Source organism: Pelodiscus sinensis, chromosome 12, assembly GCF_049634645.1.
Source record: "Pelodiscus sinensis isolate JC-2024 chromosome 12, ASM4963464v1, whole genome shotgun sequence".
Lineage (NCBI taxonomy): Eukaryota > Metazoa > Chordata > Testudines > Trionychidae > Pelodiscus > Pelodiscus sinensis.
In genome coordinates this window covers 38,498,387-38,517,939 of record NC_134722.1, presented here as the reverse complement: position 1 = coordinate 38,517,939, position 19,553 = coordinate 38,498,387, and the positions used below count along the sequence as shown (strand labels likewise).

The window sequence follows — 19,553 nt, the reverse complement described above, 5'->3', positions numbered from 1 at the left end:
CAGAAGTGCAAGGGGCAGGAGGGCAGGCAAGAGCCGGTAGGCAGGGATAACACTGGCTCCCTCCCACGTGTAAACATGTAAGCACTAAGAAGTCCAGCAGTTACATGTTTACTCACATAACCAATAGTTAACATCCCTAGATCACTCCAATCAGCTTCTGTACCAAATGGCTGGAGGACAGCTCATGGGACACCATTTTTTAAAGTCTCCGCAAATGACCCTAGAAATTACAGGCCAATAAGTCTGACTTCACCACCAGGCAAAGGGACCGTCGAGCCATTAAGCATTTGAATCGTGATAAAGGAGCCAGGCTCTACAAAGAGCAATTCATCGCAACCTGCAAGACTCCAGCGACCCGCCCAGCAGAGGTCCCGCGGGGAAAGGGGGAACGTGACCGCTCTGGGCGCTGAAGCTCAGGACCGGGGACCGGATGTTTTTCACGTCTCCCCCCGGCCCGGCTACAAGAGCGGCGGGTGGGAGGGGGGCTCCTCGCGGCGGCAGCGCCCAGCTAGTTACACCGGGGGCGCGGGGAACCGGCCCAGCCCGAGTCCCGCAGCGCCCGAGGGAGCCCGCCCCGGGGCCAGGCGGGTCGCTCCGCTCTCTGGCGACCAGCTCCCGCGCTCCGCGGCCCCTTCGCTGAGGTGAGGATCGCCCGCCGCCGCCGTTACCTCTCCCGCCGCAGCCGCGGAGATGCTCGCAGCCCGGCCGGTTTGCGGAGCGGCCCGTGATGCGCCGCCCCTGCAAGGCGAGGGGCCGCTCAGGCACCGCCCTCTGCGCCGCAGCCCGGCGCTTACTTCAGCGGGGGTGAGGCAGGCGGAGCCCTGCCCCGCCCTTTGTTCGCGGCGCTCCCCCCGCACCCGCTCTGGGGAGGGGACTGCACCCGCCACGACCCCCCACGGCTGTGGGATGGGCCTGCCCCGCCGCTAGGCGGTAAGTCCTCCCCCACAAAGGTGAGGGAGGGAAGCGTGATTCCTCTGCTGCCTGAGCGCTCGTCCCCTAGGCTGCCTGGCAAGGAGCATTTAGTCCAAGCCCCACGCCGAGACAGGCTTGACCAAGCCCTGGCTGGGATGATTGAGTTGGGGTGGGTCCTGCTTTGGCCAGAGGGCTGGACTCCATGACTCCTGAGGTCTCCTCGGGCTTTAGGATTAAGTGTTCTCTAGAGCTCTGCCTCTCACCCTAGGGATAGAAACAGGCAAGGCCCGCCAGTTATCGCCAGGGCCTGCAGCTCCTGGTTACCACTACTGCAGGAGGCCAAACCCTTTCAGTTGCCCCTGGAGTGCAGTGTGGCTCTGAGGGGTGCCAGGGTTGAGGGACTGCATAGCGTGGCCTGGGCAGTACTGAGGGCTGGCTGCCCCTAGTCCTGCTCCTTGCAGGAGCACAGAGCTAGAGGCCCAGCAAGTCTGTCAACTCCCCCTCCCTCCCTTCAGAGGCCATCCAGGGGCTACATCAGCTTCTCTAGATATTTGCCCAATTTTACAATGGGCTAGAGCCCTGCAGCCAGCCTGGAAGCAGGATCAAAAAAAAAAAAAAATCAACAAATAAGGGAGGAAACAGACATTGTGGAAGAGGAAAGGGATTAAAAAAATGCCTTTGGATGCCGCCAACATGAACAGCCCTGCCAACAGTGACTGCTCTCCAGCCAGCAACCCACCTTTCAAGGCAGCACTGCTACCAGCAGCAGATGGGTGGCAATACTAAACAATGCCACTCTTCTGCATTTCTGCTGCTAGGAGCACTGCCCTTGGCAGTCTAGCTCTGAAAGGTGTACAGCTAATTGAAAACCAGTTATCTAGACTATCCTGGACAGGTATTTGGATTTAGGTAAGTCTCTCCTATGTCCCCTAGGAGTAAATAAAGGAAAGTCCTAGTATTTGTGGCATCAAAACAATACCCCATGCAGGAACTGTTCACACAACGTTAAAATAATCTCCTGCATATATGAGTTATATTGTGATATGCTTATACAGAGGTGTATCTTGGACCACAGAGGTTAACATCCAGATGGGTAAATTCATCCCTGTTTTCATCCCACTGCAGTTAAAACAGGATACATTTGGCCTTGGAGTCTAGCCAGTGATTTCTTTGTTTCCTAGGAAAAATCCTGGGAAGCCAGATACACAAAGGACCTGCAGAACAGCTGATTAAGGTAAATGTCTTGGCAAAAATGAAATTGCTCTCTTGCTGTGGAGGGCAAAGGCAAGAGAAGAGTGGCAGACAGATGAAGGTTTACAAGCTAGTAATTTGTGATGGGGTGGGATGTTATTCAGGTTTGTTGCATGTTCTTCCCTTAGATATGTCACTGATTTTAGATTGTCCATTCCATGGATCTTCAGGTTACCCCTCTTACTCTCAGAATCTGCTATTTCTAGCCCTTGTGCCATTACCAGCTAAGTGAAGGAAGGTGAGTCTGTTTGAAAAAGTAGCCAAGGACCTCGGGAGCTTGTTCTATCTAATTTTTAAATGTAAACCATCCCTCTGCTAATCCACGGTCCCTTGCTTACATGAGTCACAGAGTGTTTATTGACCAGAGTGTACTGGCTCAGGAATGTGAAACTCATTAATATGAAGCCTAAAATTTATGTTGTCTTAAATAAAGTGAGAAAATGTACAGTATGTCTTGCCACAGCCACACACTAAGTATGACCGAGCTCAATCTTGCTCCTAGTGAACATAGTGGGAGTTTAACTATTGACTTCCCAGGAAGCAAGATGGAGCACTACATTAATTCTTAGCACATCCACCATTATAACTCTATTATTTTAGTGCAGTGTTTCTCAACCAATGATATGAGTACCCTGAGGGATATTCGAGAGGAGTCTGGGAGGTACGTCAACACAACTGAAATTTGGAGAAAACTGAATTTTTGTTTTAAGTTTTACAGCAGTTTATTATTTTTGTACTTTTTACACTCAAAAATTGAATTGCCTACACAGCTACAATTAAGTTGTTAAACAAATGTTTTGCAATGGTAGAAAACAAATTGTCTGAAAATTGTAGGTACAGGCAGTCCCCGGGTTACGTGGATCCAACTTACGTCGGATCCCTACATACGAACGGAGCTTTTCTCGCCGCGGAGGATGCAGGCGGTGGGACCAACCCGGCAGCACCCCAGCTGCTCTGCCCCAAGCGTCCCCAAGTCAGCCACTGGTCAGTTTCAGCAGCGGCTGACTTGGGAATACCTGGGATAGAGCAGCTGGGGTGCTGCCGGGTTGGTCCCTGCAGCGCCGAGGTGCGGCACTGCGGGGACCTACCCGGTAGCGCCCCAGCTGCTCTGTCCCAGGCGTCCAGATTCAGCCGCTGTTGAAACTGATCAGCGGCTGATACCAGGAAGCCTGGAGCAGAGCAGCTCTGCCTCGGGCTTCCTGTAGTCAGCCGCTGGTCAGTTTCAACAGTGGCTGAATCTGGACGCCAGTTCCGACTTACATACAAATTCAACTTAAGAACAAACCTACAGTCCCTATCTTGTACGTAACCCGGGGACTGCCTGTACTGGAGGTACTAATAATTTTTTTAACTGGGGTATTTTTTTTTTAAAAAAGGGGTACTTTATTAAAAAAACAAAGGTTGAGAAACACTGTTTTCATGTACGTTCACTGTCAGAAAAAGCATAGCATTTGCATTGAGCACTTTCCCTTTCCCCCACCCTATCTTCAGCTGTAACCACACACTGCTTTGTGTTGTGTTGGGAGTAAGTGTAAATGAGGTGAGGCCTTTGTCTTAAAGAAGGTTGTTATAATAAAAATGTAACAACAGATCTAGGCAAATAACTTCTGAGCTATTATGCAATACTTTATTTGCAAAGTGTATGATTTGCTATCATGCTCAACATTGCATCATCAGAACACACATAATAAATTAAAAGATTTCCTGTAACTCCTGTTAACTGATCATACCCTGAGGGAGAGGCTTGTGTCTTAGCAGTGTTGGAAAAGTATTTCTTCACAGTAATCTTTTAATTAACATAATAATAATACAAATTATTTGCTTGCCTGTCCTGCAGCTGTTATATATAGAACCAACTTGGAAAACATACTGCTTCTTAAAACCACAATGTAGAAACATTAGGCAGACTTCAGACAGTTCCTTCTCATTTTTAATCCCTGCACTGATATGTTTAAGCCCTCTGAAATGGCATAGACAGTGGTAATTCAGGCTTCCCTCCCTGCTCACATGCTTCACCCATGTTTCTTAAATATGTTCAGTGGCAAATGAACTAAAGTCAAATGATGAGTAGTGCTGTGGCATCTTAGAGACTAACAAAAATATATAGCATCATGAGCTTTTGTGGGTAAAACCCATTTCATCAGATGAGCTGGCGTATAAATTGTTTTTGTAATGTGCCAACCAGTTAATGTCTTTATTCAAGCCCAAGGTCAGAGTGTCAGATCTGTAGATGCGACGAGGAGTCCTGTGGCACCTTATAGACTAACTGAAGTGTAGGAGCATAAGCTTTCGTGGGCAAAGACCCACTTCGTCAGATGCATGCATGCATCTGACGAAGTGGGTCTTTGCCCACGAAAGCTTATGCTCCTACACTTCAGTTAGTCTATAAGGTGCCACAGGACTCCTCATCGCTTTTGCAGATTCAGACTAACACGGCTACCCCTCTGATACTTGAGATCTGTAGATGAATTCTAGTTCTGCAGTCTCAGTAATTGGGTGGTGAAATTCTCTTGTAGAAGAATAGTTACTTTTAAATCCATGACTTAGAGACCAGGCAGGTGAAAATGTTCCCCTACAGATTTATGTGTGTTACCATTTCTGATGTCTGATTTGTGTCCTTTGTCACAGAGACTATCCGATTTGGCCAATATACAAAGTAGAGGGGCATTGCTGGTACTTGATGGCATATACCATCACAGGACCTAGCCATACCGTCACAGGACCTAACCACATGAGCCACAACATCAAGGACTCATACAGATGCATATCCTTTAATGTGATATATGCCATCAAGTGCCAGCAATGTGTCTGGAATACAATTGTATTCCATAACAGCAAAAAGGAGGGAGCTGATAAGAGGGACAGTCATACTGCAGAGTGACCACAGGGGGCAGTGAACGCAGGAATCAGCTACGCTGCAGAATGACCATGGGGCAGTTGCACCAGGAGCAAAGTGGCCAGCTGGAGTTGATGCTGTCCACATTGCCAGTCATTGGCAATAGGTCAGTGGCTCTTGCCCCAAATCCCTCTTCCTGGTTCTCCTACACCGCACCAGATGGGGGGAGCCCCGCTGGCCACCGGCCCTACTGTTGCGACTCCCTGGTACAGGGGATTGAAGGGCCTTTTGTTACTTGCTCGGCTTTGCTGTAGACAGATTACCATTTACCGATATGCCTCAGTGCATCATTTGTGAAACTATATTCTACACAAAACAAAACAACTCTTGTACCAACAGCAGAGACTTTTTTAGGCAAGTAGGAGGTTGAAATATTGGATGTGGTTAAGTGTTGCAACATAATTGTTTTAAAAGCATGTATATGCCCACATAAGCATGAGTGCAAGCACCACACAACAGACAAAATGGATGCAATTTTGAGGGGAAGGATAAAAAATGTAGTGAAGATTTTTTTTTAAAAAAAGTCTATACTTAGTCTTCTAAATCTATATTTAAATGCCTAATACGTTACTTAGTAGTCAGCAGCTTCCTTTGAAAAATCTGACTGCTTATTTGGATGTTTTGGAGGCTAATTTTAGGCCCTATACTGAAAATCTTGTCTCGCTTACTAGTCTGCAAAAACTCCTACAGGCTATGAAATAAACTCTCTCATCCCATCTTCCTTTCTCATTTCTTACCAGTCTGCCACTGTTATCTTTGTTAACATTTGTTATTGCTTGACATTGTCCTCTTACCCATTTTTGTCTACTGTTATGTGGCAGCTGGTCTTAGTATATAGCTAAATTTCTAGGGGAACTTGGCTCTAACTAAAGAGGACCTCACTACACCTGGGGCTACAAAGAGCTTTTAGCGGGCATCTGAAGGAAGGAAGGACTGAGAGAGGCTGAACACTGAGGAGAAAGCTGTATTGGAGTGGAACTAATTCCTATCGCAGTCCTGAGAGCAAGAAGCCAGGAAAACAGCCCTGTGCCTGCTGCTCCAAGTAGGGAGTAGAGATGAGGCTGGTAATCTGCCAGGAGCCGGAATGCCAGAGACCTCTGGGAGAGGTGGCCCTGAAGCCTGGGACCAAGAACTGGGTTGAGACATTCTGTTCAGTTCTTAACCTCTGTTATGAAAAATAAACCTCTTTGACTGACACTGGGCATGGCGGCATCCACTCTGGAACTGGGGAGAAGCAATGGCCCTGTGACATCAACACTAATCAGTAATTACTAGTTTGCTGATCTGCACAATTATCACATGTGAGTCCAGTGTCTACTCCTTTACCATTATCCATGCTGTAGACCTGAGGTAGGGAAAGACATCTTCCAAAGGCTGAACACAATTTTCAAATGATGCCAAGAAAACATTGACTATTTTGTTTTTAGTAAACTTAGTTGAAATTGGTGGTTGTAACCTAAGAACCCTCTAAGCTGCACAATTGTGCAGTTCCCTAGCAAGCCCCACACAGCAGCTTAGAACTGCTGCAAGGAAACTGCCTCTTTCCTCTGGTCCCAGCATGGAGCTGCTGGGGCAGAACTGCTGCAGCACGTCCGTACTGGGACCAGGGGAGGCGTGCCTCTCCTGTGACTATAGCAGGTCTATGTTGGGCTTGTTTAGCTTAGAAAAGAGAAGACTGAGAGGGGCCATGATAGTTGTTCTCAAGTATCTAAAAGGGTGCTACAAGGAGGAGGGAGAAAAATTGTTCTCCTTGGCCTATGATGATAGGACAAGAAGCAATGGGCTTAAATTGCAGCAGGGGAGGTTTTGGTTGGTCATTAGGAAAAATTTCCTAACTGTCAGGGTGGTTAAACACTGGAATAAATTGCCTAGGGAGGTTGTGGAATCTCCATCACTGGAGATATTTAAGAGGAAGTTAGATAGACATCTGTCAGGGAAGATCTAGACCATGCTTGGTCCTGCCATGGGGGCGGGGGACTGAACTTGATGATCCCTTCCAGTTCTAGTGTTCTATAATTCTATGGACAATGAAGGGCACGGGTGATTGCACCAAAAGAAAGGTTTCCTGATGATTTGTGGGCACAAAAGGGATCAAAGGTTGATGGGCCCGTGTGTGAACCCTGTTACAGTAGCATTTTCAAAGTCTGGAAGATTAAGTAAATTGATGTTTTTAAAACCACGTGAGGATCTGTTGCACACCCTTATGTGCCTCTGCGGCAGATAGTAGTCACATGAAATGGACCCAAATTTCTGTCTCCAAGCAGACATTTTTGTTCCAATTTTTGATCCTTGCTATCATCCAAAGGCAGTCAGTCCTAGTGATAATTTCAGATTTTGCTAACTTTCTCATTGTAGTTTCAGAGCTCCCAGCATTCCATTGTATGTGGTCTCCCCTTTGATCCTTTGTTCCACACTTGGCGTTTGATGGCTTGATGCATACAGTGTCCCATTGAGCAACCTGCAGTGGATTAATTAAAAAATACTTTTAAGTTATGTAAGATCCCTACAAATGTGAAAAGCCTTTCCAAAGTCACATTGTTATCTCCTATCAAGTGCCATAAAATTAAATTTTTATAAAAAACCCAAAGTTCTACACACATATTCCTAAGTATATTTTAGTCCAATAAAAAATCTTTTGCTTCTGGTGTAGGTTATTACTAATCTTTTTTCTGTATCTGATGGCCATTACTGAATACTGCATGGTAAGGTTTTTTTTTAATACTGGAAGTTTGATTCCATAAGATACGATTACATACATTGGGAAACCTGGAAACAGTTACCCTTAAATTTACTTGATTATGAAAATACAATTGACGTATGGAGCCAGCATTAGAGAGTTTATATCACAGTTATCAATATGACATGGGAAACGAAACCTCATGTCTCTGGATGTCATTATTACTTGTGGAGGTCAGGAAGATGATTTTTTCCATATTACCTCATAATATAGCATAACTGGAGATCTTTGATCTTCTCTTAAAACTTGGAAGCAGGAAAATAGTCTAAATGGGCCATCAGATTGAGTCAGTATAACAGCCTTTGTGAGCAGAGTCGTGCAAAGTTCTGGGTGCCATTGTCGCATGAGGACCCATGTTCTTAAGAAAGCTCTCATGGTCCTCCTTTTTGTGGTTGGTTGACAGACCCCCTGGGCTGGCAGTGTGCACTGGGAAGAGGAGGTACCTCGGTCAGAAGGGGTGGGGCCAGGACAGCTATCCCACAACACTGCATGGACCATGCCTTCAGCATAGTCTGGATCACACCACATATGGCTCTGGTGGTGATTTAAAGGGCACAGGGCTCCAGCAGCTGCTTTCTACCACAGTAACGACCAGGAACCCCGGGCCCTTTATGAGGCCCTAGGGCAACTGCCTTTGCCCCCTCCCTTCTGTCAGTAGGCCTGTTACTGAAGTGCTTTTGGAACAATGAGGAAATTCTTTTCCCCTCTTTGGATTCAAGTCAGACAATCGTATCTTTGGATTTTTTTTTTCAGTTTTATTTACTTTGCCAGTATGGTTACAGTTCTACAGCTTTTATTGTCCTGCACCTAAATCCAGTACAGGCAGTCCCCGACTTACGTGGATCCGACTTACGTCGGATCCCTAGATACGAACGGGGTGAGACAACTCCCGCACATGCGCAGCAGCATTCCCGGGGCTCACTCACCTGGGTCCTAGGATCCTCCTCCTCCTCGGGCCGGCTCCGACTGGGGTCCCACAGAGCTGCCGGGCAGAGGAAAACTGCCTCCCCACGCCCGCTGCCCCCCCCCACCTCCCTGCCAACAACAGGCTGCCCCCTCCCCTGAGCAACAGGCTGCCGAACAGACAAAAGCAGCCTCTCTGCCCCTCCTCCCCCATACATGCCGGGCTCCCGGAGCGCAGCAGCGTCCCCGGGGCTCGCTCACCTGGGTCCTAGAATCCACCTCCTCCTCCTCTTCTGCCGGCTCCAACTGGCCTCTGCCTGCAGCAGCTGGCCACAGGGACAGGGATCCCGCAGAGCTGCCGGGCAGAGGAAAAGTGCCTCCCCACGCCCGCTGCCCCCCCCCCCCCGCGGCCTCGCATCCTGCACGCCTCCCCACTCCCCCCTGCCAGCAACAGGCTGCCCCCTCCACTGAGCAACAGGCTGCCGAACAGCAGACAAAAGCAGCCTCTCCGCCCCTCCTCCCCCTATACATGCTGGGCTCCCTGGGCAAACAAAGACTCCACCAAAACAAACAAAGTGCTGGCCTCATTGTGTTAGCAAAAAAAGGACCCTCCTCCTAGAACCCTGGGTGGTGTGTGGAAATAAAGCTATTAGCTCAAAGCATGGTGCAGAGCTGTTTGGTATTTGATGAGTTACTCCTTTAGTCCTGAGTTTGTCACAGGGACAGAAATAGATGTGAAATCTTCTGAACAGGGGAACAGACAGCAAAACAAACATTAGAGGGGAGTTAACCTTTCCCTATGCTATCCAAAACTAAAAAAAATGTTTGGCTAGAGTTTCCCCTACAATATGTACCAGTTCCGACTTACATACAAATTCAACTTAAGAACAAACCTACAGTCCCTATCTTGTACGTAACCCGGGGACTGCCTGTATCTCTGAGAAATATCAAACTCTGCCAAAGACACGACAGACCAAACTATTTCATTGCAAGCTACTCAAGTCACAAATTAAGACCAATTTCTGGTAAGCCATCGCCTTCACAGCTAGAATAATTGGTACTTCTTGGTGCAGTCAGTTGACACTATCACATTCTAAGAACTATTGTAGCCATGTTGATCCTAAGATATTAGAGAAAGAGAGAAGGTAAGTGAGGTATAATATCAGAAAGGTCCAGGATTCAATGGGTATGGAGAAACCTAGCTCTCTTCTCTCCCAGCTGGTGATTGTAGGTTATGTGCTGAGCAAGAATGTGAGTTTACATTTCTGGTGCCCAATTTGGATTAATAGACCATGGCGTCCTAGGCTGCCAGTCAACCATCTGAACCAGCACTGAACATTCATTTTCTTTTGTCTTAAAAACAGACAAAGAATTAGCCACAATTGCCAGGGAGATTCTGTCTTAGTATATGAAGGAAGGTAGCCAAAACTATTCCGCCCACTTAATTACAATAATCCATTGTCAAAGCAGAGTAGTTCAGACAAATAACTTCTGTATTATATACAGAAAAGTAAATGGCAGAGTATCAAATCTTAGCATAGATTTATCAAGAAAAAGCCTCATGCTCATATTCCACTTACTTACAGCTCAGTGTCCAAATGTTTGCTCTTGGCAGGTTTCATTTAATCTAAATCAGGGGTTCTCAAACTGTGGATCAGGACCCTAAAGTGGATTGTGATCCCCACCCCCTTTTAAATGGGATTTTTAGGAACTGGCTTAGACCTGCTGGGCCCTGGAGCTAATGCCTGAGTTCCACAGCCCAGGGCCAAAGCCTGAAGACTTCAGCCCTGGGCAGCAGGGCTTAAGTTGCAGCCTCCTGCCTAGCACTTAAGCCCTTGAATTTCAGCTTTGGTCCCCCTGCACAGAGCAGTGGGAGTTGGGCTTTGGGCCCTCCACCTGGGACAGTGATCTTGGGTGGGCTTAGATGTCAGTCTCCCCTACTGGGGTTGTGAAGTAATTTTTGTTGTCAGAAAGGGGTCACATAGCAGTGAAGTTTCATAGAACCATAGAGCTGGAAAAGACCTCAGAAGGTCATCAAGTCCAGCCCCCTGCTCTAGGCAGGACCAATCCCAACTAAATCAACCCGGCCAGGACTTTGTCAAGCCGAGAATTAAACACCGCTAGGGATGGAGACTCCACTACTTCCCTAGGTAACCCATTCCAGTACTTCACCAGCCTCCTAGTGAAATAGTTTTCCCTAATATCCAACCTGGACCTCTCCCACCACAACTTGAGACCATTGCTCCTTGTTCTGCCATCTGTCACTACTGAGAACAGCCTTTCTCCATCCTCTTTGGAGCCTCCCTTCAGGAAGTTGAAGGCTGCTATCAAATCCCCCCTCACTCTTTGCTTCTGCAGACTAAACAGACCCAACTCCCTCAGCCTCCCCTCATAGGTCATATGCTCCAGTCCCCTAATCATTTTGGTTGCCCTCCTCTGGACCCTCTCCAGTGCATCCACATCCTTTTTGTAGTCGAGGGTCCAGAACTGGACACAATACTCCAGATGTGGCCTCACCAGAGCCGAATAAAGGGGAATAATGACATCTCTGGATCTGCTGGCAGTGTTCCTCTTAATGTGACCTAATGTGCCATTAGCCTTCTTGGCTACAAGGGCACACTGTGGATTCATATCCAGCTTCTCATCCACTGTAACCCCCAGGTCCTTTTCTGCAGAACTACTACTTAGCTGGTTGGTCCCCAGCCTGTAACAATGCTTGGGATTCTTCCGCCCAAGTGCAGGACTCTACACTTGTCCTTGTTGAACCTCATCAGATTTCTTGTGGCCCAATCCTCCAATTTGTCTAAGTCACTCTGGATCCTATCTCTGCCCTCAGGCATATCTACCTCTCCCCCTAGCTTAGTGTCATCTGCAAACTTGTAGAGGGCTCAATCCATCCCCTCGTCCAGGTCATTAATAAAGATATTGAACAAAACCAGTCCTAGAACCGAACCTTGGGGCACTCCACTAGAAACCAACCGCCATCCTGACATAGAGCCGTTGATCACTACCTGCTGGGCCTGGCCTTCTAGCCATCTTTCTATCCATCTTACTGTCCATTTATCCAGTTCACATTCCCTTAACTTGCTGGCAAGAATATTGTGGGAGACTGTATCAAAAGCCTTGCTAAAGTCAAGGTATATCACGTCCACTGACTTTTCTATGTCCACAGAGCCAGTTACCTCATCATAGAAGCTAATCAGATTGGTCAGGCACGACTTTCCCTTTGTGAGTCCATGCTGACTATTTCTAATCACTTTTCTCTCTTCCAGGTGCTCAAAATGGATTCCTTAAGGATCCCTTCCATGATTTTTCCAGGAACCGAGGTAAGACTGACTGGCCTATAGTTCCCTGGATCGTCCTTCTTCCCTTTTTTGAAGATGGGCACTACATTTGCCTTTTTCCAATCAAGTTTGAGAACCCTCTATCTAAACCTAAACAAACAAGAGCTTTTCTGCCTCTCAACTATAGTTCTAAGGTTCAGAATACAGTTCCCATTTCTTGGGTGAAAAGGGCTTTAGTCAGTGCTTCAAAGATTTTCATTTGAATTTGTTGCAGAATTCCTGTGATTCAGACTACACTAGGTGGTAGAGCAGGAGCATATGCTAGGATTTTGTCAGACACTATATATTAACATTTTTCTTTCCCTTTGTTGCAGAGTGTCTTGTCTCCTCAAATAGCAGTCAAACCCATGTGTGTCAATTCCACTCATTGTCTTCTTTGACCATCGGGGCTGTTGGGCCAAGCATATAGCCTGGCTTTTCTATAGTCAGTGATGACACCTCTTTCTCTCTCAAGGCAGTGCAGCTTAGCAGTTAGAATCTGTAACAATTCCCCTCTCAGCAGTGTGGGTTATTAGTAAGAGTCTATAACAATGGAGGTATGCTGGGATGTTTAGAAAAGGGGGGTAATCCTACCTTCCATCACAATGTCTTAGCATTCTCTTTTTTTCCCAAGACTTACCGTAGAAGTTATATATCATAGAAAAAAAGATTTTCTACACTTTGTGCTACAAAGTAAGCAACAGTAAATTCTTAAAATAAATACTATAATATAAATCAGATTCCAGTCTGAGTGTACTACACATTTATACTGCACACTGTTATTCTTTGAACTAGAGAATATAGTTCTAGTTATGCAGAATTGATAAAAGACAAATTGTTACAACTGCTATTATAGTGAATTAACTTTTCCATGAGACCTAACATTCTGGTTTTTTTCTGCAGTTTCCAGACTGCTAATAACTTAACTTCTTCACCTTAATGCTATTAACTCTGAATAAATGAATCCTGGCTAAATTCTAGGGACTAAACAGAAAATGCTAAGGCCAGAGGAAGTGCATAGCTTGGGACTATGTGCACTGTAGAGCCCTGAATTGCCCTTCCTCCTTGCTGCTGAAAACCCTTGCTCTTCCATTGCTCCATCTTCCCTCCTATTGGGTCTTGAACCATGCCTTTGTGAATCAGCATAAGCATCATATCAGAAGCCAAGAAGAGTGAGCAGAAGTGTTAAGTGGGTGAATCCAGGGAAGAGGCCACACTTGGCATGTATCAGGATGTAGGAATAGGGGTAAGGAGGTGGGAGACTTCACCTTCTGTTGAAAGAGGAGGGAGAATCTGTATCTATTGGAGAGAACAAGGTTTAGCTTGGTTTAGATTAGACTGAGTCATAGAACTAACTAAAAATTATAGTAAGTTATATAGATGGTTGCTACCAACTGAACAATGCCACTCCTGATTCTGAACTAGCACACTCCAACTGAGTGCGTGTCTCTTTCTGACCTCAGACCCTGGGTATGGGAGTGACTAGTCCCTGCTGCCACCTGTGCTGTCATGAATTTGCGTTTAGCTGCTGCTGTTGTTTTGAGTTTGGTAAGCCAAAGCTAGCCCCATTGTGTCAACATGTGCTGCAGCCACACATGAGTGCTGTGTACACATACCTACCCTCTGAGTACAACACAATTGTATTAGTTCATAATCAAGCTGCCTGTGATCTAGAATGTTAAAATTTACAACCATAAGCCCAGTGGAGAAAAGAAGAAATGTTGAATACAAGTGCTCCTTAGGAAAAACAAGTGCTCCTTAGCCTCAAGTTTCTAGGGCTATGTCTCCACTAAGAAATTATTTAAAAATAACTTATTTCAAAATAATAACTCTTGAAATAACTATTTCAAAATAAGCTTATTCACCAAGAAAAGCAGGAGTACAGATTTCAAAATAATCAGCTCGTTATTTTGAAATAACAATCTTGATAATGTGGATGCTCTGCTTATTTCAAAATAAGGGGAGCTATTTCAAAATAACTCCCTAGTGTAAACCAGGGCTAAGAGTGAACAGATTTTAATTCGGGTAAATAACTAGCCATCATTTAATTTAATCTCTTGTTTTTGTCCATTTGGTAGGGCCTGCCTGAAATCCCAGCAAAGCAAATGGCTTTATGATACCCCATATGTGCAAAATGTAATCTGACTTATTTTTGGCTGTGATCAAAAGGTAGGAAACAACTCACTGCTAGACACCATTCCTAGCCTCACCTCTTATGTTGGGAGAAGAGTTGTAGGTAAGTCATCTGAACCTGATCTTTCCTCTACCATTTTTGTCATTTTGGGAATCTCACGAAGTAAAAGGTTTGGACTGTCAGGAGTCCTTTTTTAATGATAATACATACCAAACTTAAATAGACAGTAAATGTACCTTGCAAGTTAATTTTAATATAACACAGATAAGTCATTAAATATTTGCCTTTCAGGCTTGTCAACTAGCTTAATTTATGATGGATTGACCTTCAAATTCTATGAGACTCATTTAACTTGGCCCCTGTCCACTCAACCACATGCTAAACAAAAGGAATGCAGTACTAGGCAAGAAGCTACTTCCCCTGATAAAGAGGAAATATTAAGTAATAAGCTATACCTGCGCATCTATAACATTGTTTGCTAATGTGGAAAAATAAAGGAACATAAGGGCAAGATAATGAGACTTAATTGAACTATTAAGTCTGTAGTCCTGTATATATTCCAGTGTGCTAAATCCTTACACACAATCCATGAGAGAAGGTCTCTGCCTCAAAGAGCTTACAGTCTAATGCTCCCAAACCTGCTACTGTTTATACACATGCTTACCTATACTCATGCAGATTTTCTCAGTGACTACTCACATAAAACTAAGCACGTGTGTAAAATTTGTAGAAATTTAGGGGCAGACGTGGCAAACCATTGCTCATGTGCTTCTTGACCCCATTTGGACCCATCACGTGAGACAAGGATGCATGCTTCAGTCCTAAGGGGCTAACATAGAAATACATAAAGTTTAGTATACCTCATGTTCCCACAATTTTTGCTTGCTTTTTAAGATTTACTGTCATCTGGCTTTACATATCTGTCTGCATTTCTAGGACTTTATAATTTTTTGAAGGAAGTATGTTTTGTATAGGCACATAATATGAGCATATACTTTTTCTTTTAATTTTCTTCAGAAGTGTGGAGGAGACAGGAAGAGGGCAGCTGGTAGGTGTGTTTACAGCTCCATTTATTTTGCTCTTCACTGGTTGTAATTTTCTTAGAAGAGTGTGTTCATTATATCAGATCATTTTACAATCTACAATAATTTACAATTCTAAAGCAGGCAGACTTCATTGGAGAGAGCTAGTCTGGCTAGTGTATAGGCAATATTAACAGAGAGGAAAAGACAAGGAGTAATCCTTACTTTTTCCAGCAAAAGATAGATTAGCTAAAAATACATGTAACTTTTCTGCTGGATAGAGCCAGCAGAAGCCAAGGCCAGGTTCAAAATCTAGGGGTTCCTCTCCCTCCCTCCAACTCAGAATTGGCTCGAGCCCCCACCCATTAACCTAGGAAGTTCATACACCACTCCTGGGAACCTATGAGAGGCAATGCTTCTCCACTCACAAGCACAGAGTCCGAGTGTTGAAAATAAACATTTAATAAAAGGGGGGAAGTAATGTGGCATTAATTTGGGAAAATACCACAAACTCATAAAAAACTGAGCAAAAGTCCCCTTCACATGCCCAACCCTTTTCTGCTCCCTACTCACAGTTGCTGCCGTTGGTCAGGACAGACCCAGAGTTCAGAGGTGCAAATGCAGAGCTCATCTCCCATCCTGAGTGGGGGAGGTAAAGAAGCATCTTACTCGCTCTGCCACTCAATACTGCACTGCCACCACCCTGCTGCTCCTGCCAGCTGCTCACTGCTCCTACCAGCTGTCCTGCTTGCCACTCCCTCACTACTGCTCCTACTGGCCTTCTGCTCACTGCTTCCACTGGCTTCTGGTGGATTTGGCTGTGGGCAGAATCCAGTAATTTCAGCTCTTGGCCCAAAGCACAGTCTAGCCACAACAAATTTCAGCATATACTAGAGTAAATTTAAAATAATAACAAAAACTTCTTATGGAGCCTACTTTAGCTACCAGAAAGGGCATTGTCTCAACGACTTGACTACCTGCATCCTGCTTCAAAGACATTTTAACACAAGACTTCAAAGAAACTCTGAACTGTCATTCATGCTTAAATTTGACACTTTATGACTGGGGATTAACAAAGATGCTAATTATCTTACCCATTACAAAGACAGCTTCCCCAATTATCACCTCTAATATCATTAGCTCACAGATATTAACCTCCCCCCATCTCCCTTCTGTTCTGAAATTTGATTTGTCCTTTTTATGTGTTCACTTTTTTTGATTGTATCCCTTTGATATATATGGTCATGCCAATTTTCTTCCACAATTTGATCTGAGGAAGTGGGTCTGGCCCACAAAAGCTCATCACCTAATAAACCATCTTGTTAGTCTTTAAAGTGCTGCATAGTCCTGTCTTTTGTTCCAGCTAGACCAGACTAACACGGCTACATCTCTATTACTATTCTACTTTAGCGCTATCATTGAAACAGTGAGGCGAAATAGTTTGAACCAGTCTTATAGCTCATGCCTGGCAAACATGTAGCCTACTGATTAAGAGTCCTGCCCTGCCCTCACTTAACCTCATAGAGCTCTGGCAATGGAGCCTTTGTCCATCCAAGTTTCTTTACACTGACAGTTTCTCTCTCCTTTTGAACTGGGTTAAACATCTGACTTTTCTGTATTCCCACAATAATTGCAAGCATTGGTGTTCATATTTCACATTTAGTGTTAACACTATTTGTGCATCCACAACAGCCAAATTGAATGCAATGGGCAAAACACGACTGCATTAGTTGAATATTTAGCAGATCTAAGCAAACAGAAGCAAACTGTATTTACATGCACACAACCAGAATCTCGTTCTTTAAACTGAGAATGTTTCCCTCCTTTGTACCAAGTTAAGCACAGACTTTCTTCTTTTGTATTCCCCCAATAATTACAGACATTGTAATTAGTGTTAAAACAATTTGTGACCCACCACTAGCCAAGTTGATTACAATGAGGAAAACACCATTGTGTCAGCTGAATATCTAACACATTAAAGCAAAGCAGGAACAAACTGTATTATATAGACACACCCATGGTTTTTCTCCCATTCTAGCTGGCTGTAATGGAAGCATTCATTCAGCCCCTAATGACATCAGATTGTGAATATTATGGAGAATAATTTATTGCAAGGAAACCAGAGATTTCTTGGAAATTTCACTCATAATTTAATACATCTAAGTAGTTCAATAAAGCTTCAATGAGATTCGCTGGTTTTTATACAAAATCCTATTTTATTAGGGCCGTCAAGCAATTAAAATAATGATTAGTTGCACAATTAAAATTAATGATTAATCACACTGTTAAACAGTAATAGAATAGCATGTATTTAAATGTTTTGGATATTTTCCACATTTTCAAATATAGATTTCTCTTACAACAAAACACAAACAGTACAGTGCAAATACAAAGCAGGGCCTGGAGGCAGTACAGTACAGTACAGTACAAAGCAGGGCCTGGGGGCAGGGGAGCCTGCCTGGTAGCTGGGGCCAGACCTATGGCCGGAGGCAGTGGAGCCAAGGAGAGCCTGGAATCCATCAGAGGAGAGATCGGAACTGACCTTGCCTGGTAAGGCAAACTCCCTCATTCAATGTTGGACCAAGGCTGTCTAACCTATATTCACTGACACAAACAAGTTTGTTTACATTTTCAGGAAATAACATTGCTTCTTGTTTAGAGTTTCACCTGAAAGTGAGGATAGGCATTCACATGGCACATAGCTAGCATTGGTATTTATATGCCCCTTTGTATTTCAGCTACCATTCCAGAGGATATGCATCAATGCTGATGTCTGGTGCAACCTAATAACCTTGAACTGTGTGCTATAACGGTCTTTAGAAATCTCACATTGATACATTCTTTGTATTCTTTCAAATCTACAGTGAAAGTGTTCCTAAAATGAATGTGTGTTGGGTCATCATCAAAGACTGCTATAACATGAAATGTACGGGAGACATACTATTCTCCCTCAAGGAGTTCAGTCAAAATTTAACACATTTTTTAATGTGTGTCATCAGTATGGAAGTATGTCCTCTGGAATGGTGGATGAAGCACAAAGGGGCATCCATATATGCATGTGTCATTCCTGTATTTGAAGTTACAAACATGAAGTATAAGCCTGTTTACTCATCTAGGAGTGCTAGTGAAAGCCACTAGTAGTACTGAAGGAACTTTAATGGCCTGGTGCTCCACACAATGATCTGTGAATAGTCTTATGCTTCTTGTAAGCCTGAACTAGGGTTGGTCCTGCTAAGTCATGTGGCCAGGTCACCTGATGCTGGAAGCCATGTTGCATGTAATACTTTTCCAAGGAGGTGTTAAAGGGTTGAGGCTGAACAAAAGGAGTCCCACCTTGGCCAAAATCTATTTATAGGCAGGGAACCAAGCAATATGGGGAGTCAGCAGTTGCAAGACATCCCCATTTTACCACCAATTTCTATATATACTGACTACTATAAACATCTAAGACTGAACAGGGGAAGGATTTGGCCCAAACTAGGAGACTGCATAGCTTGTGAGAAAGATTAATAAAACTACTGTTAGGGTAAGAAATTGCATTTAACAAGTTTCTTAGAATATTAAGTTTAGCTGGTATGTTTTTGTTATGCAACTTACTTTGATCTGTCTGTTATCCCTTGCAACCACTTAAATTCTGCTTTTTATACTTAATAAAATTACTGTTGTTTATGAATAAACCTCATGTCAATAATTGTTACCGGTGATGGAGGAGACAACAGCTGTGCATATCTCTTTCATCGATAAAGGAAGTAAACAACATTAAGTGCTTGCTTTGTGTAAAACGTATGCAGAGTAAAACAAATATTATGTGGGGATTTGATTCCATTGGGGCTGTGCACCTGAGTGTTGTCAAGTCGTGTGAGCCTTCCCAGAGTTGAGCTGCTGTCAGTGTCTGTGTTGCTCTTCAGTAGGCTGTCAACCCGACTCTATCAGATAGAGGCAGCAAAGGAGGGAGGTGGAAAAAGAGGGTAATTCAAAGTGGCAGCGCCACACAGCTGATACCAGGCTTTGTGTGGCACTGCCCCTTTGAAACGCTGCTATGGCGTTTCAAAGCAGCAGTGCCATTTGAAGCCCAGGGTCACCTGTGGACTCCCTAGCCCCTGGGGACTCTTTCAAAGCTGGCACGCCATGTGCAGCCCAGGGCCAGCGGGAAGTCCCACTGACTCCAGGTTCCATGCAGATGCTTCCACTTTGAAATGCACAAAGCAGATAAGTGCAAGGATAAGTGCCCTTGTGGAGTCCGGAGTCAGCAGGACTTCCCACTGGCCCCGGGCTGCACGTGTAGTTCCGCATTCCTCCTCTGAAATATACATTTCAGAGGTTGAATGCAGAAGTGCCTATCGACTAGTTGAGTAGACAATGGGAATTGCATTGA

The 19,553-nt window shown here is 44.7% G+C and overlaps 1 protein-coding gene and 1 long non-coding RNA gene across 4 annotated transcripts in view; one reads left to right on the top strand and one right to left on the bottom strand.

Annotated features, from left to right (window-relative positions):
* SLC7A6 (solute carrier family 7 member 6) overlaps positions 1–817 on the bottom strand; it is a 77,420-nt gene extending 76,603 nt beyond the window's left edge. For 2 of the 3 annotated variants that reach the window (XR_012906754.1, XM_075940341.1), the window contains exon 1: positions 669–813. The gene's annotated coding sequence lies outside the window, so the exon portion shown is untranslated. Of the gene's footprint in view, positions 1–668 lie in introns of all 3 variants that reach the window. The other variant, XM_075940342.1, reaches the window with a different exon arrangement.
* On the top strand, positions 805–19,346 carry LOC112544875 (uncharacterized). Its single transcript, XR_012906755.1, has 6 exons — positions 805–930; positions 2,094–2,146; positions 11,972–12,025; positions 14,101–14,191; positions 15,174–15,204; positions 15,754–19,346. It is a non-coding gene; the product is annotated as an uncharacterized LOC112544875 (long non-coding RNA).
* The last annotated feature ends 207 nt before the right edge of the window (positions 19,347–19,553 follow it).